A 16577-nucleotide genomic window follows, 5' to 3' on the forward strand; every position below is an offset into this window, starting at 1 on the left:
ATTGAAAAGACGCTGTGCCACATGTTATGGGAGACGAAAAACAGAGATATTCATATTTTTCCGATGCCCCTTCTGACACAGAAGCTCTTTTCGAAGAAGAGAACATCTCACGATTGAGTGAAGGGTATACAGTGAAGAAAATATGTATTTGACCACCCTGCTATATTGCAAGTTCTCCCACTTAGAAATCATGGAGGGGTCTGAAATGTTTATCGTAGGTGCATGTCCACTGTGAGAGAGATAATCCAAAAAGAAAAATCCAGAAATAACAATGTATGTTTTTTTTAATGATTTATTTGTATGATACAGCTGCAAATTAGTATTTGAACACCTATCAGCTAGAATTCTGACCCTGAAAGACCTGTTAGTCCACCTTTAAAAGTCCACCTCCACTCCATGTATTATCCTGAATCAGATGCACCTGTGTGAGGTCGTTAGCTGTCCCAACAATGATGCAAGGCAGAAAATGGTAGGTTCGCAGATCAAGAATTTAATGACTTAATTGCAAGAGTTGAAACTAATCCTGATGACAAATTTAGACATCCTGTGTCTCTGTCCTGTCACATGCTCTTGGATCAAAGACTTTTTGACCAACAGAACGTAAACTGTTCGATACGACTCCCACCTTTCCTCCATTCTGTTACTGAGCACCGGCTCACCACAGGTCTACATGGTGAACCAACTCCTGTAGTGTCTCTACGGCTTTGAGTGCAGTTCAGTCAACAACAATAGCATCATCATCAAGTTCACTGATGACGCCAAAGCTGTCGGGGTGATCTCAAAGGGAGATTAGACAGCCTACAGAAAGGAGGTCCAAAAGCTCACAACCTGGTGCCCAGGCAGTAATCTGACACCAAACACAAATAATAAATAATTTTGGACTTCAGTGGGAACACAACTGAACTGGCTCCACTTTTTATTAATGGTGAGTGTGCGGAGAGAGTCTGCAGATTCAGGTTTCTGGGGTGCTGATCTCTGAGGACCTCTCCTGGAGAGACAACATCAACATCAAGAAGGTTTAATTCTGTCTCAACCAAGTCGAGCTATTGTACCTGTATATCTCAATGACTGTACATCTGTCTTATAAGTGTAAAAAAGAAAAGTCAAAACAAAAAAGGCACTATTATGGACATAATGTTGTAGCATTAGGGTAAAGTGTTATTTTTTCCAAGAAAAAAAGCCTTTGATTGACTGGTGACTGGTCCAGGACATACTCTGCCTCTCATCCAAAGTCAGCTTGTACTCCACATGGACTTCAGTTGTCTTTTACAACTGCGATTTTATGAAGGCACCTAATCAAATGTGCAATTAAACAATTTTCATTCTCTCAATCAACCTTTTTGTTCTCGTTAGCTGCATCCTTAGCTTAATCTTGCCACATTACACAAATCCAACAGTATTGCTATGTACTACATGAAAAATGTGTTTTCAATGAACCCATTTCTGATGGACACCTCGGGATATGATCACTTTAGCTACTTTATTTTAGAACACTAACGTTACAAAATATCTGACATATGTGTGTCGTCTAAACCGCTCTCCACGTGATGCGTCACATGATCACATTTCTCTCAATGTTCCTCTCTTAATCAAAGGCCCAGTAAGGAGCTCATTCCGCTATAATGGTCTCACTTGATTACAACGTGTAAAGTACTCCATTAGTTTCTGTGTTCATGAATCATTAAGTGCTGCCAATGATCGGCCGGCTTGATGATGGACTGCGGATGGAGGAAATGGAAAGCCAAAGAGTTGGATGGTGTCAAAATGGCTCTGCTATTTCAAGAGGTGGAATGAATATTTGTTCAAAAAAAGGTTGTCTTAATACTTGATGGTGACACTGAGTGTTGTTTTATGCATAATAATTATTTCGTTGTTGCGCCTTATTAGTCCAAATTGGGAAAAAAATATGAATGATAAAAACATACAATACCAATCACTGATGGTGTACAGCTACATTATGATAAAGAAGAAGCAAAGAAGATGTACAGAGATGTCATACATTGTTGAGTAGCACGTAATAATATGCACGTCAATTCAATATTTTTATTTGTAATTCATATTTTTAATGACTATATATGGGTTATTCCACAGGTGTTTTGAAATATTACAAACAATTATTAACACCAAAATACATTAAAAGGCATCAAATATTAACACACAACTGTATCATCAGTTATTAGGTATCAACATGTATATATAAAATATTGTTCCAAGAATTCTCCACTTCCAATTATTTTGGAATACAACATGTCAAATGCATTTTTGTGCCTTTTGACCTGCGCCGAAGTTTGACATTTTGGGATTCATCAAAGGAAGTGGGCGAAATCATGCCACCACTTTGCCAATATCTGATAAAAGGGTGCATGTACTACTCAAGAGAAGTTAATGATATTCCACGGGAATATTTCCCTATATTATTAATATATAATAATATAATATTTTCCTAGAGGCACTTATGAGAAATATTGCTCGTGCTCGTAACTTTGTCTGTCAAATCACTTTACGAGCAACCGGCCACTCAATGTCATAACTGTAAATAAATTATCGTTTTACGACAGTTATTTGGAATTGATGCCATAGTCTAAAAAACGAATAATAAAAGGATTAATCAATTGTTTCATTAGGAGTAGGAGATAATATTGACTTATACTTTGAAGTTTAATATTTTTGTTCGAACGACTTAAACAAAAATACAAAATAATACAAAATAAAAACTGTCGCCTATTTTGCTTCATTGATCACCCAGAACCACTTTCGGCTTACATACGACCAGCGTACGGAAGCTTTTGAGCTTGATGGGAACATAGAGGGTCCAGTAGAACCGGTAGAGTTTGGGAGAAAATTCTGTCAAGATGTTATAAGCTACTGGTCAAGATACTTGCAATGATGAAGAATTGAGTTTGAATACTTTGAATAGTAAAAATGTAGTTTGTATAGAGAGATCGTATAAATGGAGTGGTATAGATGGTTTCTAATGATTTTTAACTCTTTGATACAAAAAATATATCCATCCATCCCTTTTCTTTGCTGCTTAACCTCACAAGGGCTGCGGGACTGCTGTAGCCAATGCCAGCTGTCAACGGGCAAGAGGCAGGGTACATCCTGAACTGGTTGCCAGCCAATCGCAGGCCACAGAGACTAAAAACCAATCGCACTCACAATCACACTTTGGGGCAATTTAGAGTGTCCAATTAATGTTGCATGTTTCTTGGGAAGTGGCAGGAAACCGGAGTCGGTGCCGACACAGGCACGGGGAGAACATGCAAACTCCACACAGGGAGGGCCGGGATTAAACCCAGGGTTGTGTCAGGAAGGGCATCCGGCGCAAAAACTGCGCCAAATAAATATGAGCGTTCATCTCAGATGACATGCTGTGGTGACACCTAATGGGACAAGCTGAAAGAAAGTACTCATGGTGTCATGAGTAGTGCTCTGGAGTCCTTCTCATGAAGCTTGGTTGGTTCTTCATCCCCCGTCTCCCTTTCCCTCTATCTTATAGCATTAATCTGCATTTCCTTGGCCACACACCTGATTGGTGAATCAGCCTTAATTTTCACCTGCATTAAAGCCTGCTGGAACCCAGTAATGCTCAAGAGTATTAGCATTTCTCCTGGCGTATAATGGCTCTCAAACTTGCACGTAAGATACGTCAGTCTTAGATACCCTTCTGATCTCTGTGTTCTTCCTTATCCTCAGCGTTCCCCACTCTGGTGACCTCCTCTTCCACACCACCAAGGTATCCACCTGCCCACGACACCGCCTGCCTCCCTGATGTTTCCCGTCTCGATGACCTGCCAATACGCCCCCCCAGGGATCCACCTAGATATCTGCCTCAATAAACCTTTCATCAAAACCCTTTCAGCCACCACTTGCTTCTGGGTCCCTTTTCCTTCTGATCGTGTCACACCGCTGTATTAGCGCAAAAGGTTGCTTCTAGTAAATACTGAGCAAAGGGAGTCAATACTTTTGGATCACGTATTTCAATTTGCTTCAAAGTTTAAAAAAATAGGAACAACTTTGGCTGTGTACACATTCTTGCCTTTGTAAGAAAGCATGAAGACAATTTGTGAGCTGCAGATCTATCTTTTTTATCTTTCTTCATGTAATGAGCCAAAACAAACAATTGTTGCGCAGATAAAGTTTCACCTTGAATGAGTCATAAAAGAAGAAACTGAGGGGGGGTTTGGAGTGGGGTGGGGGAGGCAGTGAAGATGGCGTCGCAAAGGCGCAGACGGCGGCTGTTACCCATAAAAGCTATGTGGCGCTCAGCATCATGAAATTGATGAGTTCATAGTTGTCTCATTATTCCCATGATGGATCAGATTGGCGACTTGCCTCCTCCAAAGCAACTTAATGACTCACCAAAGCAAAATGCGAGTGACCGGCTTCACCGGTGACATCCATTAGCGCACGTGTTTCAACCTAAATTAATAATTACCCACAGCTTCAATCATTGTAAGGAACTGCATTAATAAAGGGAGCATTAACACTTAATATTGATGATGCCGTCATTAAATCCATGGTAGTTTTTTTTAGCTCTCGTTTTTTGTATCTTTGTTTGATGCTACACCGAAACAATAAGCCAAAGAAAATGAACGGTTGGAACCATACATCAACCAATACAAGCTATAATAACAAGGTAGCAATATTCCCACAATCGCAGCTCCTCTCCCCGCATCCATCCATGCATCAACCCAACCCACTCCCTCTCTCTCTCGCTCTCTTTCTTGCTATTGTTTCTTGCCATTGTTAATGCTCAGGCTCTAATGGCCATGGCGTCTACCCTGACCAGACTTCAAAAGGTTTGTCTGCCTCCTTCATCCCTGCACTTATTTAAAAATGGGCCCACACAAAGGCAGAGCGTCTATTTGTAATGGCCATAAGGGCCAAAGGAGGAGACATGTCAGTTGGCATACAAATGTTGGTTGAGTGAAGTAGTGTGAGGGCACCCCAGATGAATGAGACCTCGACTGCTGATTGACTCAACGTGTCGATATATGTGTTCATCAAAGAGTCACACACACACACATTAACACACCTCGAGGACAACGATAGTGTTGTGTGTAAGTGATTTGTTTTGTCTCAATGTTTTTTTTTTCCAATTATTTAAGTCAGAAAACGACTGAAGTAGACTATTGCAAAAAAAAAAAATACAGCTGGCGACTTGTCCGCACACCAAGCGACTGAGCCCTTCACATCGACTGACACACTGCTATAATAAAACTGTCAAGGTGTTTTTCAAACCACAAAAACATCACGTGATTCTGAAGGAAGAACTGCATGGCCTCAAAAAGAAAATTGGCATGAAAAAGTAGTGTGTGAATACAGTGATCGGTCATGGCACTCACTGAAGGCATCAGTGCCCCTCAGTAACGATGACTCTTACACACTTTGCTTTCTAGCCACAGATATGTACATGAGATTATAAATACAGGTATATGTTACTGACTGATATGGATTCCTTTATCAATTACCAATATTTGGCAGAAAAAAACTTAGCCAATGAATTGGTTAATTTATTTAAATGACTTCATAAGTTCTTTAGGGTTTGCTAAATGCTTATAACTTCAACTTTAAGTTACATCACATTTCCTTGACAACCATTATTTTCTATGACATGGAGTCATGTCTCCTATGAACCCAAATATAGAAAAAAAAACAGATGCCTTTGACAGAATAGCCAAGCAGTAACATTACTCTATAGATGTTAAAACACACAATTTGTTGCTATTCATGTTTTACAAGCTTTAATGTGAATTTCACACAGGGGTATTTTTAACCAGTAAACCTGCTGTATATTAATATCAAACCCTTGAACTCTAATTAAAACATATGTATTTTCTTTTCAGTGAGGTAGATTAGATGTTAATAGGGGAGATTTAGAACACACTTGCTTGAATTGCATTAGCTAGTGTTAGTTGTTTTTTTAATTTGAGTTGACTGACCTACAATTTTAGGTTTACTTTTACATGTTCTCCATCTCAGTGCTGGCATAAGACATACAGCATTTTGTTTGTCTTCAATGTTTCTGAACTCACTGCAGTGCTTGGCCTTGGAGCAGGAGCGTGCATGTCGTAGACAAGCCCGCCGTTGCTTCGAAACCATGTAATCATATTATTAATCATGCAATTTCTTTTGTGCAATATGATCTTATTGCAGGCGGCACAGTGGCGTGACTGGTGAGCGGGTTACCCTCACAGTTCTGAAGACAGCGGTTCATATAACAGCCCCGCCTGTGTGGACTTTACATGTTCTCCCCCGTGCCTGCGTGCGTTTTCTCCACGCAATCCAGTTTCCTCCCACATTCTCAAAATATGCATTAACTGGCGACTCTAAATTGACACTAGGTGTGTGAATGTGAGTGTGACAGCTCGTTTGTTTCTATGTGCCCTGTGATTGGCTGAGAACGAGATCAGGGTGTACCCTGCCTCCTGCCTGAAGATGGCCGGGATAGGCTCCAGCACTCGCAGTGATCCTTGTGACGATAACCGTCTCAGAAAGTGGATGGAATCAAGGATCTTATTTCAAGTCTTGCACTGAACTGATTTGTCGTTTATTTCATTTAAATATTTATTCAACCCACACTTTTGATTGGCATTGCAAATGTACTTCATGAGTCTTTTTCTCAGGTGGTTTCCAACAAATTCGTTTTCAGGTCGGTAAAATGGAGAACCTTTTTTGAAAATGTGAATGACTCGGGAATAACTGGGACATTAATTTATGTTCCAATTGGTTCTTGAGGGCCAATATTAGTCACATTGTTGTATTTCCCAGCTGCTATAGACAGCAAGAAAAGCAGAATTTGTGAAATATTGTGTTAATTTTTTAATATAAACAATTTTTTAATATAAACAATAGCTGAACAACAACAACCACTAATTTATTTTCTTCTTAAGATGTTTATGTTTTGGTTAATTATTAAAGATCTTGGCCCCCTGCAGTCTGCCAACAAGCAAATCTACTCCAGGATTCTGATCATAGATGTTAGCTCGCAACACCATCATTCCTGAACTCCTCTCCTTCAAGATCATCCAGCCCAGCATCTCTGGATATGTGTGTATGCCCTGTCAAAAAACATACATTTTTTTAGGCCAAATGTAAATTTTCATTTTGTATTTTTTTTCAAACACTTTTACTGCAGGTTCATTTAAAGATTGCGTTTTCTCCAGACACTCCGATTTTCTTACACATCCAATGAAGATGCTTCGTAGGTTAGTTGAAGACTAAATTGCCCATAGGTGTGAATGTGAGTGCAGATGGTTGTTTGTTTATAGAGTATGTGCCCTGCGATTGGTGGGAAACCAGTTCAGGGTGTATCTTGCCTCCTTCCTTCAGCACTCCTGTGACCCTTGTGAGGATAAGCTGTTACAAGAATGGATGGATGGATGGTTTATTCATTGAAACACTGGGGCGGCATTTCTATCGTGCCTCTGTAGATTTTCTCCAGGTACATCAGTTTCCTTCCACATTCAAATGTGTGTGTGCCCTGCAATATTGGCTGGTGACCAGTTCAGGGTGTACCCTGCCTCTTGCCCAAAGCCAGTTAGGATTTCCCTGAAATACAAAATATACAATACAAAGCCTGAGCATAAAACCAATGAATTTACGTGCAACTCCTCAACCATCTGCCGAATCGTTTTTTTTCAGAACGCTACCAGACATGAAGCACAAATATTTACTTTTGTTCTTCTCAACACAATTGCACTTTATCAAAGGATCAATTTGATCTATGTGTGTAATGCAAACTGAATTATTTGGTGTTTTGCTGAAGAAAATACAATTTATTCATTGTAAATTATTAGGTTTACATAATTTGAACATCAGCCAAAATGAATGCCTGCAACTGTTGCCATGCCAATGCCATCGCAAGAATTCAACGTAGCTATGTGTGTGTGTTTGTGAGAGAGAGGGAGAGAAAGAGAAAGAGAGAGCTACACAAGAAGATGATCAATTACTTTTCTATAATTGGACAGAGGTTTAATGAGGCCAGTGGATGCAGCCTTGCGCACCTTTGTCAACCCCAGTCACTAACGTTGGTGGCCCAATCAAAGCGTGTGGTCATTAGCATATCGCCATACATAACATCAAAAAGCACTGCCAGCAGAGGAGCTATTTTTTAATTACAGAAACGTGACACATTTGCCTTTTTTAAACTCAGACTAAAATACATTCACGTTAAACAAGTACACGAGGGTAATAATCAGATTGCAGTTTAATTTTTAACTACACGGCTCAAAGTGAGATATTTGTACAGTATTTAATCATTGTAGTTCATACCTTCCGACAAAAATGAGCTACGCATAAAACAGATGCATGCAATGCAGTCTACACGGTCTGAATAAGGACTAGTCCACAAATAAGGATTTTTTCTTTCTTAAAAGATATTTTATCTATGATAGACCCCACACAGATATATATATATATATATATATATATATATATATATATATATATATATATATATATATATATATATAAATCTTAATTGGCTAAATAATCTTGTATGTCACATTTAACAGATTGCTTTCCCTTCACACAAAGATTTTTGGTTGTAGATATTGAACGTCTCCATTCTTTAGGATTGTTGGCCTCAAACTGTTTTGGGATTTATAATCTGGATGAATCCAGTTTTAACACGTGAAATTTCAGAATAATTTTATAGGATAAAAATAGTTTGGCGTTTGTCATCCTTGGCTGGGAAGTGGTGAAATTAGGAGAAAAACAGGGTAATTATCTTGATGTGTGGATCAGGCCTAATACGGCAGCTGCTGTTCCATTTATACACTTATACAAGAAACGCCTTATGATAACAAAGACACACACACAAATGCAAACACACAAAAACACTTAAATAACTCTTGGTAATGGTAATGCTTACCGTATCTAAAGACAACGACATTATTACATAATTACAGGTAGCAGCTCTATTGCAGTAATTATTATCTTAGACCATCATTACACCTTTAATCATGTGCACCCGCAGGCAAGACAATCGCTCTTTGAAAGTCATTTTTATCTTTAAAAGATAATTCACATTTCAAAACAGTTCCCAAGCGTCTTAATAAAAGGTATTAGACATTAATTTATCATTTATCAGAACACACAAAACCTAGAATCACAGCACACTCAATATTCACCTGTCACACATTTGTTCAAATCACAATGTTTGAGGAGTTTCGTCTCAAGCAAACGCTGAATAGGGCTTTCGTTATCACGAAGAGCGGATAGAACACTTGACCTGTGTTGTGAGTGCACACACTCATTCACTGTACCATTGACTGTGGCATCAGTGCCCGCAGAGGCCCCGCACATCAATACAGGAGGAACTTGAAACGACACTGCACTTTTTACTATCAAAGAGAACATCCTGTGTTGTGTTGGTGTGGCTGAGGCCTCATTATGGTTAGATCACTTGCAGCAAGACTGTTGTCTGCTCAAGAGGAAGCAGCTTCTTGTTTATGGAGCTTGAAAACATAAAAATTGACATTTCAAACATTGGGATCTAAAAAGGCAGCAGTCAGGATATAGCAGTGGCGTGCAAGTGTGCACTTAAATGATGTTCTTCTCAAAGCCAAGTCACTTTCCTTGTTATTTCCTGGGAAAGCTGAATATACAACACAGTGAGGCTCCACAGAATGCTTTCTGCTATATAAACACAATACAATAAATACTGTAGTTATACTGAATGCATTGCTTTAGGACTGACAATCCAGTTCCTTTTCATTGAGGCAAAAAGGGATGAGCTTGTACCTCAATAAATACACGGACGTCCAGTGGAACATCCATTCCAGTAGACCACAGGTGTAAAACTCGAGGCTTGGGGGGCAGCTCTGACTCACCACATAATTTCATGTGACCGGCGAAAACAAATCATGGGTGCCAACTTCATGTTTCTTGCTAAAACATGTTACAAAATAGCAAATTCTCATCACTTAAAATTACATTGAGAGATTGCAGGCAATTGTGTTACCATCTGTTCTGCTTATGTTCATTAGGGTCGCGGGCATGCTGGAGCTTACCCTCGCTATCTTCGGTCGAGAAGCGGGGTACACCAAGAACTGGTTGCCAGCCAAGTGCAGGACACATAGAAACAACCATTCGCACTCACATTCACACCTGAGGGAAATTTAAAGTCTTCAATCAACCTCCCACGAAGGTTTTGGGATGTGGGAGTAACCTGAATACCCAGAGAAAACCCACCCAGGAATGGAAAGAACATCCAAACTCTATCACGATATTCAAGGTTTCATCTGGTCTGTTTTCCAGGTCCAGGAAAAATGTAAAAAAAAAAAATCTAAATTAAATAATGGCCATATCCATCCTTCTATTTTAGTAGACCGCACATTGTGATGTGTAGCTGTGCCGTCATCTTTCATAGCCACATTGTGGATCCACCCTTCTATTTGGAGCAGTATAATCTTGATCTTTAATCCTCACCTTGGAATTAGGAAATACACAAGAACATCATGCTATCAGGATCAGGAAATTTGGATTACCATTGGACTTGAATCAGGATCAAATATCCTATTTTAGGTTCCATGTGTTCAAAAGGTGTAATCTGGATCAAAAAAGCGTAATCTGGTTCAATATCAATCAAATTTTATAAATCTTTTTTTTGGGCACACAGGATCACGTAATCCATTTTACTTTTAGCCCAGTTCCTCAAAACAAAGTTGGATTGGATCAGTCTGATTCAGATACAAACTTTTTCAAATCTGCATAATGAGTGCTCTTTATTAGACTGTATTGTCATGATTTGTTCACTGCAATTCCTCCTTTGGAGCATGGGTGGCATTTTGCGCCTTGCCTCTCTCCCATATACTGTAATACGATTAAGAATCATTACATGCATATCACAGTTGAGATGTGTAAAATAAATAAAATAACTGGCAATGGCATAACCCAATGTGTATCTATTTGACCATCTTTAAATTCCAACCTTGAAAATTGAAAAACATGGTCTGCTATTGAGCTTTTGAATACGGTTCTGAAGAGGTCCTTTGCATTCCTCAACTACTTGCAAATGGAACCCCAAGGAGTGTGCAGCATAATACGTGCGTGTACTGTCATGCACAGTATTGCCACAAACCAGTATGACCCTCTGTGCTGAGCTCAGTGATGCATCTCATCAAGCTGAAAATGAAAAGCCATGAGTTTTTCTCAGAATGAGACCGTGAGGGTACATGCAGTTAAAGTGCGGGTGACATCCCAATAAACATTGTAAAATAGATATTGTAATGAAAAATACATATACCAGTATTCACTTCAATGTCTATACTAAAAAAATAAAAGTGAGCGGAGAGCGCGTCATCCATGCACAAAGTCGCGCAATTGAGTGTCCCTCAAAATCCAAGTGGTCACCATATTAGTCGCGTCATCTGTCTTTGACATCATCGTCACTTCTGCCGTTGAAAACGCGCAGTGCCTGCTACTATGGAAGCCGAAAAAGAGAGACATTCAGATTTTTCCAACGCCCCTTCTGGCATGGAAGCTCTTTTCAAAAAGGACAACACCACACAACCGAGTGAAGTTACCGGGGCAATATTGCACTATTGTTTCGAGCCCTCAGGGCAATATTACACTATTGTTTCGAGCCATATTCAGATGATATGCCATCACGGCCAAACCACATTCCGTCCGATCCACTTCCGCGGCAGAGATGAGCCATCACGGCTCATCGCAGCCGGCCGGTATGGCTTATGACAGAGCCGAGCGGTGCTGCTTTAGGGGCAGGCTCACGGACGCCACAGTACTCGATGAACACAGTCAAGAGCCCCCGCCCATCGCAAAGCCCGACGTGCAGCCTTCGCAGAAGATGTGACCGCCGAACGCGGCGCCTCAGCCGGTGTGGCTGAGTTTCGGCCCGCCGTGCTATAAAAGGAGAGGGTGGAGCCGAGCTATGTTAGAGGCTGAGTGAGACATTGTTGACTGGGCGACACACACATCAACACATTTCATACATGGATCTTTTGTTATCTTATGAGAGAGACCGATTACGTAGTCCGCCCCAAAGTACTATTTTTTTTAGTAGCTGTATGCGCACATCAACACATTTCATACGCGGATCTTTTGCTACGTTATGAGAGAGACCGATTACGTGGTCCGCCCCAAACTATTTTTCTTTTAGTAGCTGTATACACACCTATCTGTTATTTGGAACCCACGAAGCTCTCATCCTCTGCACCCGTGCAATCCATTTTTCACAACGAACAGGGTCTCTTTCAAACTTATGAAGGGGAATTCCATTCTCCCGAGTGTTCAAGCAATGTCCAGCAATGCAATGAGCCGGCATTTTGGCTAACACGAGGGAACGACGAGCTGCCGTCCCGGAGGTAAAACTAATGGAAACAAACAAGTCCACTAGGGGGCGCCTCTGTCTTGTACGTCACTTCCTGCTTCTTCTCGAAAACAAATCCCAGAGAGGCTTTTCATGGCGGGAGTTACAAAAAGCTGTATACGTAAAAATCATGTTTTGTGGTGAAAAAACACATGGAACCATATTGGCTGTGGGTTTTTGATTAATAATATACCAAAAATCATCCGTTTGACGACACTTGAGCTTTAAGGAAGCCATTGTAGGCTATTATTATTGAACAATGACTTTTATATGAGTCTGTGAATATTAACTTTTCAATTAGTGTTAATTGAATATTGTTTGATTTAAAAAGAAAAATTCAACTTTGAGAGCATTCTTTTAATTCTTCTTTAATGGTATTTACTGTTCGTAGTGTGAACTGGTCTATCATTTCCACTGTATGGTTTGAAAATCAGATGAAAAAGACAATGGATGGATACCTGCCGCACAATAAATGTGATTCATTAATCTAATAGATTAGATAGATTTTAATCCAAATACCAGTGTGTTCCAGAAAGCCGCCCTGAATCCACCTAACTTCACAGATCCGATTTTTTTCGGAACAAACTGTGGATTTGATCCAAATTATGTGATCTAATCCAGTTTCAGAATTCATTTTGATTTTGAATAAGAACAAGAACTGATTTAATCCATTATCCAAACTCTGATCATATTACCTTTAAACAACTGAACCCTGTTGATATGCCAGGGGGTTCTGGATACTGTATGTCACTGCAATGACACTACACGGGAGATGGCCCAAATATCAAATATGCTCAACTTTTCCTTTTGGCATCGAAGGCTTTTCTGATGCCAATTCATTGTACATAGATTATATCACATCACGAGAAGTAGAATGTCATGCCTAATGTGGAAAATCAGCTATCAGGCCAAGAATGGGGTTAAAATCTAGTAGTTTGATTTAGGCACAAGGTGCATACACCAATTTTTATTGTTTGAACCAATGGACTCAAATACAGAAATAGTAATGCACATTAATAAAATATGAGTAGAATTACAGATTGATTAAATTCTAATGAAGAGTGATAACATAAATAATCCCACAACCCTTGTGAGGATAAGCGGCTAAGAAAATGGCTGGATGTAACATAAATAAAGCTGATTTTGATTCTGACATATGTAAATGCATACAACTGGACATGAAAATAAATGATTACAACGTCAGACCGGACCTGTTTAATATTACAATACATGTAGAGGTAGACTTCAACCAATTACTGTCACTCAGTGTATCTGTTTGCTCTATTGAGCATAGTTGCTTTTATGCCGACGTTATTATAAACTGTCCCAAAAATACAATGAGGGAAAAAGAAAAAATATGTGTGGGTTTTCACATGGCGGCACAGTAGATCAACTGGTAAAGCGTTGGCCTCGCTGTTCTGAGGACCTGGGTGGAGTTTGCATGTTCTCCCCATGCCTGTTTGGGTTTTCTCCAGGCACTCCAGTTTCCTCCAACATCCCAGAAACATGCAACGTTAATTGGACACTCTAAATTGCCCTTAGGTGTGATTGTGAGTGCAACTGTTTGTCTCGATGTGCCCTGCAATTGGCTGGCGACCAGTTCAGGGTGTACCCCACCTCCTGCCTGTTGACAGCTGGGATAGGCTCCAGCACTCCCCGCGACCCTCGTGAGGATAAGCGGCAAAGAAAATGGATGGATGGATGTTTTTCACATGATAGAAGTAGATTATTCTTTATTTTATCCCATTGCAATATATATCACGGGGTAACAAAACAAAAAAAAAACTTGGTTATTTTTTTTCAATACCATAAGTTGATGCACTTTCAGTTGCTTGATTGAACATGGTGTAACACAACACAGAGTGAGCACATTGATTCGGGAGCTTTTGTCAGCCACAAATCAGACACAGTCACTCATGTAGAAGAATAGAAGAACAGAATGAGAGAAGAATCCCTTTAATCATTACCCGTATAATTAGACTGAAAGCATCTTATACATAAATTAAAACCGTAAAAAATAAAATGTGCAAAAGATTACCAAACCTATATATATTAAGCAAGTGTTGACATCAAAATATTATATCCATCCATCCATTTTCCCAGCCGCTTATCCCCACAAGGGTCACATGTATGGTGGAGCCTATCCCAGCTATCGTCGAGAAGGAGGCGGGGTATACCCTGAATTGGTCGTCAACCAATCACATGGCACATAGAGACAGACAGTCACACTCACAATCATACTGAGGGGCAGTTTAGTTCCTCCAATTAATGGGTGTTTTTGAGATTTGGGAGGAACCCGGAGTGCCTGGAGAAAACCCACAAAGGCACGGCGAGAACATGCAAACTCTACACAGGTGGCGCTGGGATTCGAACCCCGGTCTTCAAAACCATGAACCCGATGCTCTACAGCTGCTCAACATGCCACCCAAAATATAATATAAGAAATATAAACATAATAAATATCTAAAAATAACAGGAAGGTCAGGTGTGCGTGTACAGAAACACTGCTGATCTTTTCAGACACATCAAGATAGAACATGCGACTGTAATCAGGAATTGCAAGAGCTGCAGCAGTGGAAAGATGTTGTTTCAAGAAGATGAAGGAAGTGTCTGCTTCCGTGGTCCAACAAAGACTTTTATAAAGATTGCGCATACCTTGTACATTGACCATCCGTCGGAGTGGGTAAGTGAGTTCAGCAAAGTTTGGAACATGATGCCTGGAGTAGTTGCAAAGACCAAGAAAGGCCAGTATGGTTTTGACATTTGTTAATTTTGGGTGATGGAGGATATCGTCTTTGTGAGAGGGAGAGATTCCTGTGCCATGGCGTGAGGTCAAACGTCCGAGAAAGGAAACCTGCGGTCGGCAATCTGGAGTTTGGACTTGGAACACTTCAGTCCAACAGAGGCCAAATGAGAAAGCAAAGACCCAGTGGCTTTGAGACAAGAAGTTTCAGATGGAGCCGTCAGCAAGAGGTCATCCACATACTGTACCAGGAGAACGCCATGAGGCAATTCAAGTGGAGACAGCATCTGACGAAGACAGTCATTGAAGAGTCCAGGTGAAAGGACAAAGCCTTGAGGCAGGCGATTGTAGGAATAGCAAACACCATTCCAATTGAAAGCAAAAAAATTCTTCATGGAAGGATGAAGCAGAATTCAAAAGAAAGCATAGTGTCTATCCAGAAGCTGGTGCTCCAAAACAGAAGTGGGTAAAAATGTGTTAGATTGAATCCAATAAGCATCAAGTTACGGGGAATAGAGCAATACAGAGTGAAATGAATTTTGCCAATCTGTGGCCTGTGTGCATGCCAGGACAAACGGACCAAGATCCTTCATTGTGTGCTGAGGCGAGATCATCAAAGAGACATGTGGGTGTCAAGGAGGCATAGAAGGATCCGAGGGATCCGCCATCCTGTACCATTTGAGTTGTTCAGGAGTCAGGAACGCCGAAAAGGCGACACCTGGTTTGCCTGCAAACAAATCACTCATGTTCAATTCCCATATGTTGTTTTCAATTTCCTGAAATGCCTTGCTATAGATCTCATCCCCTGATCTGTCATAGTACAGAGTGCAATGCATACAATCAGTTACCATATCATAAGATCTGAGGTTGCGAACCCAAGGTGACCAGAGAGTCCAAAAGTGTTCGGCTTCGAGTCAAGCACTGGAGTCAATATCCACTCTTGCCCAGTAGATGTCGGCAGTGGCGCATGCCACAGGGCGTTGTTCAACAAGCGGGAACTGGGAGGTGGCAACGGAGGCGGAGCAGCAGTAGGTGTTACCATCTGGAAATTCCAGGATGAGTCCATCAAGGCTGCATTTGATGGGAGGGCATGTGGCGATGAAGAGATCTTTACCCAAAAGATTGACTGGACAGTTTGATGCAAACACAAAAGAAGGCAAAAGAGTCTGTGACTGTTGCTTTGACTCTCTTGGGGATGGTTGTAACCTCCTTGATTGTAGCCACATGCTTCATTCAGATGCTTGAGGTCATGTCTGCACTCGTGGCCCCAATGACCAGGCTGTCTACAATTGAAGCACACGTTACGGCCACCAGGGGCGCACCTCGACCCATGAATGAACCTGCTTGATACATCATGGACTCAGCACTGACAGAGGGAGATGAGATCAGAGCAAGAGCGGCTTCTTCCTGCATTTTAGATTTTGCAACTGCAACATGGCAAGTTGTGCTTCTGTAGTTTTTGTTTGTCTACCTTATCTTTAGCATGTCTCCTCAAAT

Source organism: Syngnathoides biaculeatus, chromosome 11, assembly GCF_019802595.1.
Source record: "Syngnathoides biaculeatus isolate LvHL_M chromosome 11, ASM1980259v1, whole genome shotgun sequence".
Taxonomy (NCBI): domain Eukaryota; kingdom Metazoa; phylum Chordata; class Actinopteri; order Syngnathiformes; family Syngnathidae; genus Syngnathoides; species Syngnathoides biaculeatus.